This window comes from Podarcis vaucheri (assembly GCF_965113315.1).
Source record: "Podarcis vaucheri genome assembly, chromosome: 15".
Taxonomy (NCBI): Eukaryota; Metazoa; Chordata; class Lepidosauria; order Squamata; family Lacertidae; genus Podarcis; species Podarcis vaucheri.
In genome coordinates this window covers 13,964,358-13,976,658 of record NC_138753.1, presented here as the reverse complement: position 1 = coordinate 13,976,658, position 12,301 = coordinate 13,964,358, and positions in this window count along the sequence as shown.

Below are 12,301 nucleotides of genomic sequence, written 5' to 3'. Positions count from 1 at the left end.
AACATGGAACATCACCACAAGAGAATAATCATGGAAGCCATCGAGATAGAGAAACACCCTCACAACATGAACAAGCGTGACGACACGTCCCGCCTGCCAGACATCTGGAAATTAGCCCTCCCCACAAAAAACCGACACCAGAACCAGAGGCACACAGAACGCCGTCACCAATCAACCACACCAGACCCAAACCCAGACCCTCTCCACAGACATATTACAGACTCCATCCAGTAGCCAAACTATAGTGGCACCTCCGGATGCTGCACCCCCCTGCAATCCCTACACAGATCTGGCTGGCACAAGGCACAAAACCACAGCTCGCCCCTATACACGAAGCCAAGCCAGAGCACAACTAAATGCAACACAGCCATCTTCTCAGAAAAACTCTTCACAAGCTCAAGAGGTCAAGACACAAAAGCTTTAGCAACTAATCTACACTTAATGACCCACCCAGTGGTATTCAGAATATCACTCATGAAATCACTCAAGATATCCCTCAAGTAATTAAGGAACAAAAGAAGAAAAGGCACACTAATCTAGGAACTTCCTCTCTGCCCAGAACGTTGGAGGCTATACACCACACCCCTCAACAGTATTTATAGGAACTCAAACACCAGATTCTGCTCTGTTCCAGTAACAAGAAGCCGAAAGCACCAGCCTGAAGATGACGAGTGAGACCTCGTCGAAACGTCGCACAGACACCCCGACTCTTACACGGGAAGACACCCGAAGACACCAAAACCTGCATATATATATATATATATATATATATATATATATATATATGAAAACTTTACAGGGCTGCCTTCAAATGTCTTCTAAAAGTCAAAAAGTTGCTTATCTGTTTGACATCAGATGTTGTGCTGGAAGGATTGAACCTGGGACCTTCAGATGCTCTGTGACTGAGCTATGACTCTTCCCCACAAGGACACCAGGCATAAATGGGAGTTGCTTCTGCTGCTCTGTGAATAAGCAGCATGCTGTTGTGGAAAAGAACATCCTTTTAAAAAGCTGAGAATCTGTAACCGTGTACATGGCAGTCTTGCCCACCCTTTGGCAAAAGCTGAAGACCCAGGCAGGATGCTGTCCCAGGTGCTGATGCTGGGGCTGGTCTGCTCCTGCCCCCATTATCTGCTGCTCTCTGCTGGGTCAGTTACCGCCCCACACCTGAAAGCTGCGGAGCTCCAGAATGCACCCCTAGCTGTGCTCAGACACAGAGGAGATGGACTTCCTGTTGAGAACAAGGCACCACGCTGCCACCGCAGGAATTGAGCAGATTTGATCTAACCATTTCTCTTTGGCCCAGATTTCCTGCTGCATTTCATCTCCGGCCTGCTGGCTTGCTGAGAGCAGGGTGTGGGAGAAGCAGGAAGGGGGAGGCGGAGAGAGAGGAATCCCTCCCTGGTGCTGCAATCTCTTCTCCCTTGCATCTCTCTCTCTTTCTCTCTGGGATTGTTTCTGCTCCTTGCAAACCCCCTCCTCCTCCTCCTCACAAGCCGCTTGTTCTGCAGATGGATCCGGTGTGGATGAAGCCAGAAAGCACCGGGGCCACAAAGAACAATTAACTGACACATTAGTTTTCATCGGGAGCCAGCAGCTCAGTGCTGCAGTCTGGAGGAGAGGAAAAAAAGATTCCGCAGAATGACTCAGCAAAGAGGGGAGAAGCCCTGAGTCGGCACCGAGAGGGTCAGGATAATCCAGACCCACAGCAAGAATGCCAACCTACCGCCCTATTTGCCCTGTGGCTTTTGCAAGTCCTGGGCTTCCCTTGCTGGGGCTGTCTTGGTTTTATTTTTTAAAAAGCCTTCCTTGATTTTGGGTTGGGGTATTGTTTTTTTGGGGGGGGGCGTTATTGGAGGTTTCTACTGCTGTTGCTCTAGTTGTTTGGGCTGTTTCAGATTATTATTAACTGATTTTTAACTTGTGTGTGTTGTTGTTTTTTAGATTAGGAGACGTGGGATGTGCCTGGGAAGAGAGGAGCTCGGGAGATCAGGGGTGACCCCAATCACAGTGGCTCTGGGCAGGGGGAGTTATGGGGTGAGGGATGGGTCAGCCTGGGTAAGGGGCACTTGACACAGGCAGTTAGTGACTGTGCCATGTGCCAGCCCCTCCTCCAACCTGAGAAGTCGCAGCGGTCCTACCAGCCAGCCCTCAGGTCTGTGGCTGAATGCCAGGTCGGCTCAGAGTCAGGCCTCGCTCATCCATGATCTGATTGTGGATGAGAAGGCCGATATGAATTGTATCACTGAGACCTGAGTTGGGTGAGCAGAGTGGTCTTGGTCTCACTCAGCTGAACCCACCTGGGTATTCAGTACAGCATCAGGGCAGACTCGAAAGGAGGGGAAGGGCAGCTGTTGTAACCTATAGAAATTCTCTAGGCTCTCTCCAGTTTGAGGGGGGGGATCTAGAATGTGCGTTCCTGGCACTGGGCAATTGGGACAGATTAGATATTTTCTTCATTTACCACCCGCCTTGCTGCCCAGCAGTCTCCCTGCCCTGAGCTGACAGAGCTGGTTTTGGAGGCGATGTTGTGGACTCCCAGACTGTTGGTTCTGGAGATTTCAACATCCATGCTGAGGTGATTGGCTCAGGGGCTGTCATGGTGACCCTGGGGCTGCCCCAACATGTCATCGGCCCAACACATGTGGCAGACCACACTCCGGACCTTGTTTCCTCAACTGGGCAGGAAGAGGGTGATCTGAAAGTGGAGGATAGTGACACCAGTCCCTTGCCATGCTCAGATCACTTCCTGTGGAGATTCGGTCTTTCAGCACTCCCCCCCCCCGCAGAGGTGGGGGGCATATTAGGATGGTCTCCCTTCAGAGGCTGATAAGTTTCCAGATGGTTTGGGGGGATTTTCTAGCTGATATGAATGGTGCTCCTGTCAAAGCCCTGACCAACTTCTGGAACATCTGAATGGCTCAGGACACCGACACGATTGCAGCTGAGCTCCCTCTCCTGCTTCGTGGAGCCCTATTGGCCCACTGGCGTGGCCCAAAATTTAGGGTGAGGAAACAAACTGGGGGACGGCTCCGACACAAGTGGAGGAAAACTCCAGTCGAATGCAATCGAACACTGGTGAGGGCTCAACATTGGGCCTACCTAGTGGCAGTGAAGGCAGGAAAGAAGGCATACTTTCCTGCCTCCATTGTATCCTCATTGTGCTGCCCAGCAGAAATTTTCTGTGTGCAGTGGTACCTCGGGTTAAGTACTTAATTCGTTCCGGAGGTCCGTTCTTAACCTGAAACTGTCCTTAACCTGAAGCACCACTTTAGCTAATGGGGCCTCCTGCTGCCGCCGCGCCGCCAGAGCACGATTTCTGTTCTCATCCTGAAGCAAAGTTCTTAACCTGAAGCACTATTTCTGAGTTAGCAGAGTCTGTAACCTGAAGGGTATGTAACCTGAAGCGTATGTAACCCGAGATACCACTGTAGTGCAGGGCCTTTTGCAGGCTGGCCCGAAGGAAGTGACAGAACCGACAGCAGCTCACTATGACAGCTATTTGAGCCTCCAGATGTTTCTGGCTCTGGCTCTGGCTCTTAGAACCAGAAGCGGTAAGAAGAGGACAGTGCAAAAACAGACAAGGCGTCGTAATCTCAGATCGATTGGGAAGGACCTGGGGGAGGAGGAGACTCAGGCAGCTGTGGGAAGGCAGGGACCTTCAGTCCTCCCAACTGCCTCATCAGGGCAAGATCCACTGGGGAGAGCTGCTTACTAGGCCTGGCCTCCTGAGCATTTTTTTTCCTTTAAATAAAGAGAGCTAACTTCGCTGACACCGTGTGAGTCATTTCTGACCTGCTCCTGACATCTGCCCTGACACAGCTGTACCAAAGGGATTTTTTTTTTTGAAAATAAGGAGGGGGAATATGGGTGGGTGCCAAATTTTGTCCTCACTCAAGGCACCTTTATTACCAAAATCTGCTTCTGCTCTGATGATGTGGACCATAGTTCAAGAAAGCTTTTGCCAGAGGGAGGGAACCTGAGGCCCAGGGTATGAAATGGGACCTTCCAGGTCTCTCGGTCTGGTCCCTAGGGAGCCTCCAAAAGCCACACCCCACACTTTGCCCCCTCCTTAAGTGTTTGGATCTAACTGGAACAGGTCCTTAAATTCCAATTATGCATTTTGCAGGCTCAGATGAAGGATAAGAGTGCATGTAGAAACTAGCTTCCTCTGCAAAGGTAATGTTTACATGCATTGCTCCGCCCACATTTTCATCTGGCCCTGCAGACCGCCGGCATGTGGCCCCCAGGAGGTTTCTCCAGATGGTAATGTGGCCCTTGGGCTGGAAAAGGTGAGTCCTCAGAAACGCCACACAACTTTCTGTCTTGTCCCCCCCCCCCCCGATTGAGACAACCTTAGAAAAGCCATCTATTGAAGCAGGCGTTTCATGTTTACAGGCCTGTGGTTTTTAATATTGTGCTAGTCGAACGCCACTGTTTTATGGCATAATTGTTTCATGAGTTTAATTGCCATTTTGCTCATTAGGTTTTGTTTTGTGTTCTTTCAAGAGGCATTGTTTTAATTGGCTGATATGATTTTCAGTGTCTGCAAGGTGTGGACGTTTATGGAAGTGCAAGATGTATCAACTGAGTACATATAAACAGAAAATTAACAAATTATACCTTGGGAACCATCGTTTAGCTAAGTTCGTGGTGCGCACAGAATTGCTAATTCTGCTTCCTAGGTTGGGGGCTGTGCTATTCTGTCCTCTTGCACTGAGTTGAGGACACTCAAGCCAATTTTATTTTATTTTATAGCCGAGGAGGGCAGAAATTAAAAATTGTCATTATGATTATTCTGTTTTAACTTTTAAACACCTGCTGGAAACTTTTCTATTCTGCCAGGCCTATGCAGGCAATTAAGAATACATCTTTTCATAATGGTTAACTGATGACTATTTTCATCTTTTTTATACGTTTCTACTGTATGGTTTTATATATATTTGTTGTAAACCACCTAGCTAATTTCAAAAATGAAATAGTCTAAAATAAAATAAAATAAAAATGTTTTATTATTTATTATTTTTGCTTATGTTCTTTTCTTTTTTTAAAAAAAAACTTTTTTAATATAGTTTTCAACTGCAGAGACAAGTATGCAATAACAGAAATTCAATAATATGTCGAACTGAAGGCAGGGCATACAAAACCTAAACATACTAAATTATAACTCCTAATCAAAACTAATGATAACCATATTTCTTTAGATGGTGTGTGGGGGGGTACATACCTGTAAATCTGAAACAAAACTATAGGAATTAAAATCCCACTATACTGAGCAGAAATTATCCGGGTCTTCCTGTCCCTTAGAGACTCATAATGTATGGAGGGGGGATAACTTAATTCCCAAGATTTTTATAGCATAAGGATATATTCAGATTTTTAAAAATGATTTCCATGGTTGTGCCATAGAGATCTTGGCAGCCACCAGCATCCATGTCAAAAGTTCCTTTTGGCAAAACATCTCCATAGTTTTTGCCCACCTATTTAGGAGGCATAACTGGAGAGTAATGTTAATATGTGCTTTAATAATATTTTATATCTCCTGTTGAATTTTATTACAGAAGAAAGCAATCTAGTGGGCGTTCTCACCAGAGATGGAGAAAAGTCCCAGTTCAGTGATGTACTGGAAGTCATACCGTCAGTGTAAAAACTTTAAGGAACATTCTCTCACATGTACAGATACTGATTGAGAATATAATAAAATCAGATATAAACACAGTTAAAACAAGTATGTGTGTGTGTGTACTACCTTGACATTTCTGAAGAAAGTTAGAGCACAAAATGTGGAGGCAGCTCTGGCATTTGGCTGGCAACACCATAGCTAAGGATGCTCATCACTCACTGTTTTTTTTAAATAATAATAATAATAATAATAATAATAATAATAATAATAATTTGTAAAACAAGTGACACTGAGGCTAAAGAACACCCAAAGGAAGCATACCCTCTGCCCTGAAAGCCTGTTGGCCTCACTCTAAATGTATGACCATTAGCAGCAGCCCTGTGGGATAAATGTACTCTGCCCATGCTCAAGGTTCGGCTATAACATTGCTTGCCTAATGGCTGCAAGCAGGTTCTGAGATGCTCCACTTGCTGGCCTGGCTCAAGCATTAGGCAGTGAGGCAGGTGCCTCAGGTAGCAGATGTTGATGGGGGGGCAGAATACGGGGCATGGCAGAAAAGTACTGGAAGATGGAACTGAGTATGTGTCACATGACTTGTCAAGTACCATCTAATCTCCCCTGCTGCCCACTGGTGTGCTTAGGGTTGCCAGACCCTGTAGAGATGGCCTGAATTGTCCTGGTTGATCTAGCCAGCCCAGGCAACAGGGAGAGTGCTTGAATTTCCAGTTGGGCAAGAGCTCCTTTTTGAAAAAAAGAAACTTTTAAAGAAGACTGCACATGCAGCTTGCTTCCACACATGCACCCCCCCCCCATTAATTTCCATCTCTGCAAATTATTGCATAGACTCTCAGGCCACTAATAATAATAATAATAATAATAATAATAATAATAATAATAATAATAATAATAATTTATTATTTAAACCCCGCCCATCTGGCTGGGTTTCCCCAGCCACTCTGGGCGGCTTCCAACAGAACACTAAAATACAATAACTTATTAAACATTAAAAGCTTCCCTAAAGAGGGCTCCCATCAGATGTCTTCTAAAAGTTTGGAAGTTATTTTACTCTTTGACATCTGATGGGAGGGCGTTCCACAGGGTGGGTGCCACTACCGAGAAGGCCCTCTGCTTGGTTCCCTGTAACTTGGCTTCTCATAGTGAGGGAACCGCCAGAAGGCCCTCGGCGCTGGACCTTGGCGCATAGACTCTCAGGCCACCCTCTTCCTCTCTCCCAATTAACTTCCACCTCTGCAAATTATTGCAAAGGCTCCCAGGCCAGCCTCTTCCCCTCTCCCAATAAACCTCCGTCTCTGCATATTATTGCATAGATTCAATGGCATCACCAGGACCCACTGCTAGGTCTTAGGTTTGGGCTCTGAAACCTCAAGGCCTGGGATGCTCCAGACCTGACAACCACAGGCGTAAGTGGAAGACGCTGTTCCCATCGCCAATCAGGTCAGAGCTCTATGCATGGAACAGGGCGGGGCAGGTAACATTTTGCCCAGCCCCGCAAGCAGCAGAGTGTCTTGGGCCAGACAGGTCCAGGTGGCTTTCAAAAGCTTTCAGAGAGCTCCGCTCCCAGTGCGCAGGATTCTCCATGCGAGAGACTTCGCCATGGCCACATGCCAAAAAGGCTCTTGGCTTCTGAGAAGCGGCAGCGATGGAGCCAGCTATGCTTCGGAAACCTGAGGTGCTGATTGCTCCAGTGACTCTGCAGCTCCTTAAAATAGCAGGCCTGTGTTACTAACAGCTCTGCAGCAGGAATGCAAGGAGAGGAGAGAAGGAGGAGGCTCAGAGGCACCAGCTGCAGCTAGCAAGACAGCCATGGGCAAAGTCCTACATCTATTATTATTATTATTATTATTATTATTATTATTATTATTATTTACCCACCCTTCACCCTAAGATCTCATGTCAGGCCACATAGCTCATAGTTGAACTATGGAACTCCCTTCCACAGGAGGCAGTGATGAGCACCAGCTACAAAAGGAGGCAGTGATGAGCACCATGGAGCCAGGATTTGGTGCATACCCTCCAACATTTCTCCAGTGAAAATAGGGATGTCCTATTCTATTACTGGGGACGCGGGTGGCGCTGTGGGCTAAAGCCTCAGCGCCTAGGGCTTGCCGATCGAAAGGTCGGCGGTTCGAATCCCTGCGGCGGGGTGCGCTCCCGCTGCTCGGTCCCAGCGCCTGCCCACCTAGCAGTTCGAAAGCACCCCCGGGGGCAAGTAGATAAATAGGTACCGCTTACCAGCGGGAAGGTAAACGGCGTTCCGTGTGCGGCTCTGGCTCGCCAGAGCAGCGTTGTCACGCTGGCCACGTGACCCGGAAGTGTCTCCGGACAGCGCTGGCCCCCGGCCAATAAATGTGAGATGGGCGCACAAACCCCAGAGTCTGTCAAGACTGGCCCATTCGGGCAGGGGTACCTTTACCTTTATTCTATTACTGGGACGCAGGTGACGCTGTGGGTTAAACCACAGAGCCTAGGACTTGCCGATCAGAAGGTCGGCAGTTCGAATCCCCGTGATGGGGTGAGCTCCCGTTGCTCGGTCCCTGCTTCTGCCAACCTAGCAGTTCAAAAGCATGTCAAAGTGCAAGTAGATACGGTAAATAGGTACTGCTCCAACGGGAAGGTAAATGGCATTTCTGTGCACTGCTCTGGTTCGCCAGAAGTGGCTTAGTCATGCTGGCCATATGACCCGGAAGCTGTACCTCGGCCAATAAAGCAAGATGAGCACCGCAACCCCAGAGTCGGTCACGACTGGACCTAATGGTCAGGGGTCCCTTTACCTTTATTCTATTATTAGTATTGCTGTTATTATTATTCCTATTTATACTCCACCCATCTGCCTGGGTTGTCCCAGCCACTCTGGCCAGCTTCCAACATAAGAAAACATTCAACATTAAGAAAACTTCCCAATACAGGGCTGCCTTCAGATGGCTTGGGGATCGGATAACTCCCTACCCTCCAACATATCTCCTATGTAAATAGAGACGTCCTAAGGAAAAGTGGGACATTCCAAGATCAAATCAGAAACTGGGGCGTCTTCTGTAAATCCGGGAATGTCCCTAGAAAACAGGGACACTTGGAGGGTTTGTTGGTGTAGTGGTTAGAGCGAGAGACAAAAGCTGTGTAATGAAAGTGCTAAAGACACCATCTGTGGGGAGGGAATTCTACAACTTGGGGCGGCCACAGAGGAGGTTCTTTTCTGGTACGCCAGCACCCCATAACTTCTGAAAGTGGAGATACCTACTGTTGATCTTAACCCCCCGCAGGAAAGGAGGCAGTCTGTCAGCCAGTCTCTGGGTTGAAACACCCTGCGCACAAATTTCACTCCTTTTCTAACCTGCATTTAAATCGTGTTTCTTTATCAACAAAATTAAATTTTTTCTACTGCATGCTTCAGGAACATGGAGACAGTAAATGACTGCCCCATGCAGGAGATGGAGGAGAATCTTAAGCAGTGTCGGGGGGGGGGTGGAATTACAAGAATATGAGTGTTTGCCAGGTCTTGTCCATGAATTTTTGAGGGTGGTGTCAACTAGCTCCCAGTGGTGGTGAGCAGTGATTTGTGTCCTGCTCCCTGAGCATATAAAACCAACATGGCCTAAAATAAGGCTCCAGAGAGCCTTCTGCCCCCAACTGCAGACCCCCCTCCCCATTCCCAATTTTTCCTGGCTGCGTTGCCACTTCTCCTGGGAGGATAGATCGTTTTGTCCTCGTCTAAGCCCCCCTCCCTCTTGCCTGCCTGTGCCTTGCTCTGGACAGGCTGTAAATCCAGCCCGAAAATAACCTCCGGTTCTGCTTCAGACTTCGTGAAATATTCATCTCCCTCTCTGTCTTCTGGGCCACCGTTTCCTCCTAAGAGATGATGAAGCAGGAACCGTTCAATGCTATTGATCCAGGCAGATCTGAGCTGTCTGCATAAAAGGGGCTGATTAAGGTGGGCACAGAAGGTTCCATCAGGGATGTCCCTGGCTTCTGCTGAGGGGAGAGCAGACACCCCCAAACTCTGCCCTCCAGATGTTGTGGGACTACAATGCCCATCATCCCTGACCACTGGTCCTGTTAGCGAGGGATGATGGGATTTGTAGTCCCAAAACATCTGGAGGGTTGAATTTGGGGGTGCCTTGGGTAGAGGGTAGCTGGGCGGCGGACAGAGCCGGCCCAACCATAAGGTAGGTGAGGTTGCTGCTTCAGGTGGCAGAAGCCCCTCAGCAGGGATGCCAACTTGAATAAAATATGGGGCGGCAGATAACAGACCCTCCAGGTGTCCCTATTTTCCAGGGGCAGCCCTGGATTTACAGAAGCCATCCCGGTTTCTGATTTGATCCTGGAAAGTCCCGCTTTTCCTTCGGACATTCCCTGCATCTAGAGAAAATTACTTGAGGAGGGCACACTCTGACACCACTCCAAAGAGTCATAAAAGTAAAGGTAAAGGGACCCCTGACCATTAGGTCCAGTCGTGGCCGACTCTGGGGTTGCAGTGCTCATCTCGCTTTATTGGCCGAGGGAGCTGGCATGCAGCTTCTGGGTCATGTGGCCAGAATGACTAAGCCGCTTCTGGCGAACCAGAACAGCGCACGGAAACGCCGTTTACCTCCCCACCGGAGCGGTACCTATTTATCTACTTGCACTTTGACGTGCTTTCAAACTGCTAGGTTGGCAGGAGCAGGGACCAAGCAACGGGAGCTTACCCCGATGCGGGGATTTGAACCGCCGACCTTCTGATCGGCAAGTCCTAGGTTTTGTGGTTTAACCCACAGCGCCACCCACATCCCTCCAAAGAGTCATGGCTTCCCCTAAAGAATTCTGGGAGGTGGAGTTCATTCAGTGTGCTGGGAGTTATTAAAAGACCCCTATTGCCCTCAGAGCCTCCAAGGGTCCCAATTTTCCTGGACAGTCCCAGATTAACAGAAGACGCCCCAGTTTCTGATTTGATCCTGGAATGTCCCACTTTTCCTTAGGATGTCTCTATTTTCATCAGAGAATTGTTGGAGGGCATGGAGTTAAGTGACCCCTGAGCCAAAGAGATAAGTAACTATACAACCTTTAGAAGACATCCGAAGGCAGCCCTGTATAAGGAAGATTTTTTAATATTTCATGTTTTATTAGGTTTTTATATATGTTGGAAGGTGCCCAGAGTGGCGTGGGCAACCCAGTCAGATGGGCAGGGTATAACTACAAACATTATTGTTATTGTTGTTGTTGTTGTTGTTGTTGTTGTTGTTGTTGTTGTTGTTAAATAGGACGTCCCTATTTTTATTGGAGAAATGCTGGAGGGTATGAGCTAAGCCCTCCCCTCATAAACCCTCTCCTCCAAGAATCTGTCTAATTCTCTTAAAGCCATCCAAGATGGCAGCCATCACTGCCTCCTGTGGGAGGGAGTTCCAAAGTTCAACTATGTGCTGCATGAATAAGTCTTCTATCTGCCACAGGGTTGTTGTTGTGGGGATGGAATAAGGACGGGCAAACCACGTTTGTCACCTTGAGCTCCTTGGAGAGAAAAAAAAGGGATACAAATGAATAAATTAAATAAATAAATAGCCAAGTAGCTCTGAAATGTGGGCGGGAGGACTGCAACTTCCCCGTGCTCTGTGCTGAGAGACCCAGTGTGGTGCAGTGGTTAGTGTGTCAGACTAGAGTGCCAGACCAGGTTCTAACCTGGTAGAGTCCATGGAGCTCCCTGGCTGACCCTGGGCCAGTTACTGCCTTGAAGCCTTGTTGTGGGGTGTGGGAGAAACATGGATGCCATTTTGAACTCCTTGGAAAGAAAGATATGATAGTAAAAGGTAAAGGGACCCCTGACCATTAGGTCCAGTTGTGGCCGACTCCGGGGTTGCGGCGCTCATCTCGCTTTATTGGCCGAGGGAGCCGGTGTACAGCTTCCGGGTCATGTGGCCAGCATGACTAAGCCGCTTCTGGCGAACCAGAACAGCACACAGAAACGCCGTTTACCTTCCCGCCGGAGTGGTACCTATTTATCTACTTTGGCGTGCTTTCAAACTGCTAGGTTGGCAGGAGCAGGGATCGAGCAATGGAAGCTCACCCCGTCGCGGGGATTTGAACTGCCGACCTTCTGATCAGCAAGTCCTAGGCCCTATGGTTTAACCCACAGCGCCACCCGCGTCCCAGATGTGATACAGACATGATGAAACCTAAAATAACGCTAACGTGAACACACACTGTGTCTTTAAACAGAGAGAAACCGAGCAAGAGAGAGTTTTGAAAGGGCTTTTATTTATTCAAAAAGAACATATAAGAAAAAAAAATGACATCCTGGAATATGCACACTAAAATATTAACAAAAGAATTATACAAACACTTTCTCCCCTTTTTCCCCTTCCCGTGTTCCCGCCCCACCCAAATTACATATATTTACATGGCTGGGGGCTTTGCTTTTCGCTTAGCTCCTTATTCTGAGCCAATCCTGCACTATGAGCAACAATCCCCCTTTCTCTCCTCTCCCCCCCCCCTTTGGCTCAGTTTACCTATTGCTAAGGCGGCCATTTCTTGCCACAGACTTTGCTTGCATTGGGTGACTGAAAAGCAATTAAGTTCTACACACAATGGAAATGCTTTCTTATATGTGGGTTGGGAGGAGGAGGGGGGTGGAGAACCCAGCACCAAACGTTAAGGAGGATTTTTATTTATTTTTTAATGAATAAGGCTGTA